Source organism: Falco punctatus (assembly GCF_963210335.1).
Source record: "Falco punctatus genome assembly, chromosome: Z".
Taxonomy (NCBI): domain Eukaryota; kingdom Metazoa; phylum Chordata; class Aves; order Falconiformes; family Falconidae; genus Falco; species Falco punctatus.
The window spans coordinates 71,081,593-71,088,087 of record NC_137586.1 but is presented as its reverse complement, the minus strand read 5'-3'; the positions used below and the strand labels follow the sequence as shown (position 1 = coordinate 71,088,087).

General features: G+C 40.6%; 1 protein-coding gene across 2 annotated transcripts in view; it reads right to left on the bottom strand.

The window, feature by feature from the left end:
- LINGO2 (leucine rich repeat and Ig domain containing 2) overlaps positions 1–6,495 on the bottom strand; it is a 361,988-nt gene that overhangs the window by 20,448 nt on the left and 335,045 nt on the right. The window lies entirely within an intron of this gene.

The following is a 6,495-nucleotide window of genomic DNA, read 5'->3' as shown; positions in this document are numbered from 1 at the left end:
GAATGGCAGCGGCAACAAAAAAGCAGATTTTCCTTCACTATCATTTTTTTTTATCAGAGGATCTGTTTATCTGGTATTTTTCCTCCAAACATCAGAGAAGACAAAACAGCTTTTCCTACTGCAAACAGTAAAGGTTAGGTTTTACTTTTTTCTCACTTTCAGCAGGTCTCCTCAAGGCAGTGCTATAGATAATGAATGTGGAGATAAACACTATACAATCTGCAAATAGAGCTAATCACATTTGTGGTAAGTTTACAGCATTGAGCCTCTGTGAAGTGATACGAAACTAGGCTTTTGCCTTTCCTATTCACATCAGTGTTTTAAGGCAATCCTTAATGATGTATTACTTTCAAGGAAAGGAGATCTTTGACAATGAAAAAATTCTTTTTAACATTTATTGCATACATTACAGCTATAAATAGATGGAGCTTGTTTGCACGTACACATACACAATGGCTCAGATGAGGAAGGAAGAGCTCATGCATCTCTGATTAGAATTGATTATTTGCTTTTACTGCACAGAGGGATTTTATGTGATTTTTAGAAACAAAGACCTGAGAAGAGTTTACAGAATACATCTTTGTACTTCCAAGGCATGTAAACTAGCTCTGAGGGAGAGAAAAACAAGATGAGCTGGCTGTGTTTAAGCAGTACAATGTCCAAAAAAGCACAACAGATTCCACAGAAATCACAGTTAGTAGGAGATTTATTCATTCCTGCCTTCACGTTAAAAATGAGAATAGTAGAAGACAAGATAACCTCTGTTAAATTAACTACCCCTCTCTAAAGGCTGTACTTTACAAGTTTAGTCACCAAAGGCAGGAGGCTTCTTCAAGGGTAGCTACTAAACCAAGACATTCGAGAACCCGTTTCAAAAGAACAAAAAAAAAAAAAAAAAAAAAAAAAAAGAAAAAGAATATAGATGTTCATCAAAGGAAGCTCTGTCTAAGACACTTGCAGAGTAAGGCACACTGCAAGCAAGGACTATGGAAGTGCTTTAACTCCTGTAGTACAGCCAGCTTGATAAGGCCAAGTGGTAGTACTGGGAGTTTGGCTTCTTAACATTAATAAACCTCACAAGGTGCTTCAGGCATTGTGAGGCCTTTTACATATTGGTTAATTTGGGCTTCGTTTTAGTTGTACTTGCAAAATTATTTGCATAACTCTTGCTGGTAACTTCCTTTGAGATCTGGACAGATGCCTATTGCCCAGCTGGTTCTACCCACAATGACAAAATTACCCAGTGGCCAGTCATTCACCGCCTGACACACATCTTTGGGCTTTGAGAATTATCTGGCTAATGCTTAATTTTTCAGCTTAAATTTGAGTCAAGTTTTGTTCATCTGTGCGCAGTCACATACATTGTGACTTAAGCAGAGAAGGATTTATAGGTTTAAACAAATATATCAAAATTTATGATGCAATCAGACAGTTATTTTCACAAATAAGCTGTTTCAAGCACATAAAAATAATATTGAGTAAACCCAGACTGATGAAGAAGAAACTTCCACCAGTAATTCTGCTGCAACACCACTGCACTTCCTTGACAAATAACTTAGGATGTGATAACTCACCAAATCATCCTACCTGAGAGAGAAGGGTTGCCCTTCCAGACTGTGGATGATCAAAAGGGTGGGGATTCAACATACAAGAAAAAGAGCAGATACTTGGATCTGCTGATCTTACTGTATCATTAACAATTTTCAATAGTAACTGGGTGGTTTGGATTGTAAGCATTAGTATTATTGTAAACTGGACTAAGTAATAAACAGCTGTTGTGCTTTGAGTGTTAAAAACTTACTTGGGTGAACAAGAAATTCACTTGGAACTGCATATAAATTGTGCTCTTTGACTGCTCATAAATGAATGGTGCATATACTACTCCTCTCTTAACTCTGTGGAAGAATCTCACTCTTGATGGATGTGGCTCCTTCCTTCCACTCTGACACTTCTATGAAGAGACTAATAATATTGCATATAAAATTGCATGCTGGTTTCACAATGTAGTCTGGGGACTTGGATGAAGACTATTCTTTATTATACTACCTACAAAAGCACATTTCAGCGTTGTCCTAGGAGGACAACCTGCTGAGATTAATTTAGTTTCCCTTTAAGTTGTAGTGTTGCAAGTAACTATTGCTAGTTATGTCCAGCTGTGACAAAGGTTTTCAGAAATAAACTTCACTTCATTAGGCACCAAGTTAAAACTAGAAATCTATTGAGGTTTCTGAGTTAGGTGTTTGCAATGAATTCAGATCAAAGGGGCTTGCGGGTGCTTTGGGCATTACTTTCAGAGCTCAGTCTGTGAGGTTAGCACTTTTAATGCTGATACTTTTAGCACACAAGGAATTAATTTCTTACCTTAGTCACCTACTGTATGAAGCATAAAGTAAATAGGTTGAGTGGAAGACAAGCACCTCTGGAGTGTTCATTTTATATAGCAAAATTATGAAATGCTTTTTTCAGCTATCCAAGCCACTGGTAACTAAAATTTTTGAGGAGTATAAAGTAGATGGACAGTATAAAAAAATGATAAAAAGGATTTTTTTTGTGGTTGGAATAAAATTAAGTAGTGTTAATACAGCACTTTAAACGTTAAGAGTTGCCTTCTGTAAAAGCATGTCCACACAGATGAAGACAGGAATGCATATATCTATAAGGATGTATTCATGTATGTATGTCTATGCATTTGCAGGCAAGCAAGATTCAGAACTGAGATTTAAGCTGGAGTAAAGTACACATCAATATGGAAAAATAATAAATTATATTAAATTGCATGTCAGAAACCCAAAGATTACTTGGGTTGCTAAGTACAGGTTAGAAGAAAACATAAATTAAATTGACTTTTTCAATTTACATTTGATTTACATTCAGATTACATTTACTGTGCCTAGTTCTGGGCCCCCCAGTTCAAGAGAGACAGGGAACTATAGGAAAGGGTCCAGTGGAGGGCTACCAAAATGGTGAGGGGACGGGCCCACCTCCCTTATGAGGACAGGCTGAGAGAGCTGGGCCTGTTCAGCCTGGAGAAGAGAAGGCTGAGAGGGGATTTTATCCATGCATACAAATATCTTAGGGACGGGTGTCAAGAGGATGGGGCCAGGTTGTTCTCAGTGGTGTCCAGTGACAGGACAAGGGGCAATGGGCACAAACTGCAGCACAGGGAGTTCCATCTGAAGATATAGAGGGATGTTTTTACTTTGAGGGTGACAGAGCGCTGGGACATGCTGCCCAGAGAGGCTGCGGGGTCTCCTTCTCTGGAGACATTCAAAATTCACCTGGACGCGATTCTGTGCAACCTGCTCCAGGTGAACCTGCTTTAGCAGGAGGTTGGACTGGATGATCTCCAGAGGTCCCTTCCAACCCTGACCATTCTGCGATTCTGTGATTCTGTGACCCAGATGATACTACTGTCCTTTCTGCTAAGCACATCTGCTACTACACCCTTAGCTTTGAACTGCTTTGTGCAAAAACGACTTTATCTTCATTATGTAGAAAATGTAACCTTACTTCATTGTACAAATATTGAACAAAAGGTAAAAAGGTCTAGCAAAGGAACTACGAGTGACTTAAAAGATTTCTGACTCTGCAGGACAAGGTGAATGTTGGGAGAGGCCTACAGTGAACTTTGGCCAGCTATTGCATGTGGTCCAGTGAGAGCTTAACGAAAGTGACAGGACATGCCTGGTAACATCACTAGCAGGGCCTCCCTTGGGCCTTCAGTGTGAGAACATTTTGAAAGGATACATCTTCATCCCCAAAGCATATTTTGTGTTAGTGTGTTCAGCATCACTTATTGTTATATATCCATTAAACAATGCCACTGTTTAAAAATCTGAATGAAATTATGTAATTAAAACAAATTTCTCACAAGATGATTTTGTGCAGTGTAAAGTGATTTCCACTATTTCTTTAGACTTGTGGAATGTTAATTCATTGGCAACCTCACTAACACTGTGCTGAGCTATCAATGTCACTGTTCAACATGACATCTTTCATTCCTGCTCAAACAATCAGCACTACATACTTTACCCTTTGTCAGTGTATGAATTCCCTCTAAACATCTGCAGGATTACCTTATTATCCTCCTTTGCATTGCTCTGTACAACTTTTCTTCACTGTGATACATACAAGAAAGTAAAGTGCAGGCATTTAAGTATATATATATATGTATATACACATAAGCTAAAAGTATAATCTTTCTGTGCTGTGATTGAACTATGCCTTGCACTGTGGGGTACTTCTGTAAAATTATAGCTTGTTAGCACAAATATTTTAATAAAATAATTACTAATTATGAACTGGTGGGTTGTATATGCTTGAATGTGAATAAAACCGTGCAAAAATGTTTTTCCAAAATTTCTGGGCTGTTTATCGCACTTTGATACACTCTGGAAAATGAAATATAATAAGGAATTCCTAATTAAAATTCACTAAGTACCTCCTTTTTTTCTTTCTCTGGCTTTGTTTCTTAAGTTCAAAGTTAAGATTCAAGTTACTGTTGGCTGATACTCTTTTTCAACATGGGACCTCAGTCAAAGTTCAGCTATGTAATTAAGAAAGCTCATTAAATTTATTAGCTAATAGTTCTGTGTGATCTCACCCAAACCAGCCATCTCTACTGCTTTGAAATGCAAATCATTTTGCACAAAGTTCTGTAGCTTTGAATTGCCCATAAATGCTTTATAAGAGTTTTTACCAGTACCCCATAGCTTTTAAACTAAAGAACTATAATAGAAAATCAACAGAAAGCAACCCAATGCTTGCTCAGAATGCTGTGCAATGCTGAATATCATAAATAGGAATGTGTCAAGCCATGCAAATGTGCTATACATTTGTATCACTTCTCCCTCTCCCTTAGCCTAATTCTGAAGCCTTTATAGCTAAAAACTAGAGTGCATTCCACCTGGCTCCTTTCCTTGTCCAATCTGATGTTCTAGGAACAGTGTGGGACCAGGCTTTAGAGAGGAGAGGTGAGCGTTGCAAGATCTGTTTCTGTCATTAGCTGCATGTTTGATGCTTCAGCTCGGTAGTTTTGATCTTGCCTTTCCCTCCCCTTCTCCCAGCCTTTCAGACAATTAAAAAAACCAGTGGATCATCAGAGATAAACTTTCTAGGATGAATTGTTGCATGACATGTATCTTACTTGTACTGATTATTCACCAGAATGCTACCAGCTAATCCTGAGAACCCAGTGAAGTCCCTATTTTAAACATGTGTGGTGGGCTGACCCTGTCTGGATGCCAGGTGCCCACCAAAGATGCTTTATCGCTCTCCTCCCCAGCTGGGCAGGGCAGAGAAAATATCATGGAAGGCTTATGGGTCAGTATAAGGGCAGGGAGATCACTTGGCAATTACTTTTACAGGCAAAACAGACTCGACTTGGGGAAAATCATTTAAATTTATTACCAATCAAATCAGAGTAGGATAATGAGAAAATAAAAACCAAATCATAAAACACCTTCCCCCCACCCCTCCCTTCTTCCCAGGGAGAATTTCTCTATTTTCTCCCCACAAGCGGTGCCGGGGGATGGGGAATGGGGGCTGAGTTCAGGCCATCACATGTTGCCTCTGCTGTTCCTTCCTCACCAGGGGAGGCTCCTCACACTCTGCCCCTGCTCACCATGGGGTCCCACCCACAGGACACAGACCTCCACAAGTTTCTCCAGCAGGAGTCCTTCACCAAGGTTACAGTTCTTCATGAACTGCTTCAGCATGGGTCCCTCTCATGGGGTGCAGTCCTTCAGGCACAGCCAGCTCCAGCCTGGGTCCCCCATGGGGTCACAAGCCCTGCCAGCAAACCTGCTCCAGCCTGGGCTCCTCTCCCCAGGGGGCCACAGGTCATGCCAGGAGCCTGCTCCATATCAGGCTTCTCAAGGGTCACAGTCTCCTTCAGACATCCCTGTACCCTGGTGTTGGGTCCACCACCAGCTATGGGTGGATATCTGCTCCACCGTGGATCTCCATGGGCTGAGCGCCACAAACTATCCCATCATGGTCTTTACCACGGGCTGCAGGGAAATTGCTGCACTGGAGCACTTCCTGCCCCTCCTTCTGCACTGACTTGGGTGTCTGCAGGGCTGCTGCTCTCATGTATTGTTGCACTCCTGTCTTCAGCTGCTATTTATTGTGCAATGTTTTCCCCTTTCTTAAACATGTTATCCTAGAGGCACTACCTCTGTCACTGATGGACTCGGTCTTGGCCAGTGGCAGGTCCATCATGGAGCCAGGTGACATTGGCTCAGTCAGACATGGGAACAGCTTCTAGAAGTTTCTCATAGAAGCCACCCCTGTAGCCCCCCTGCTACCAAAACCTTGGTATGAAAACACAGTAGAAGTTGTTTTAAACTGTCTGTCCTTTACATTATTCAAAGCATAAGGCATCAAAATAGGTTTTGTATGAGCCTGTTCTCAGGAAAAGTAAATTGTTCTTCCTGTGTAAGATTGTTTCTTTCTCCTCTTGCTTGCTGAATTTTAGCAGTCCTGTATTTTGGA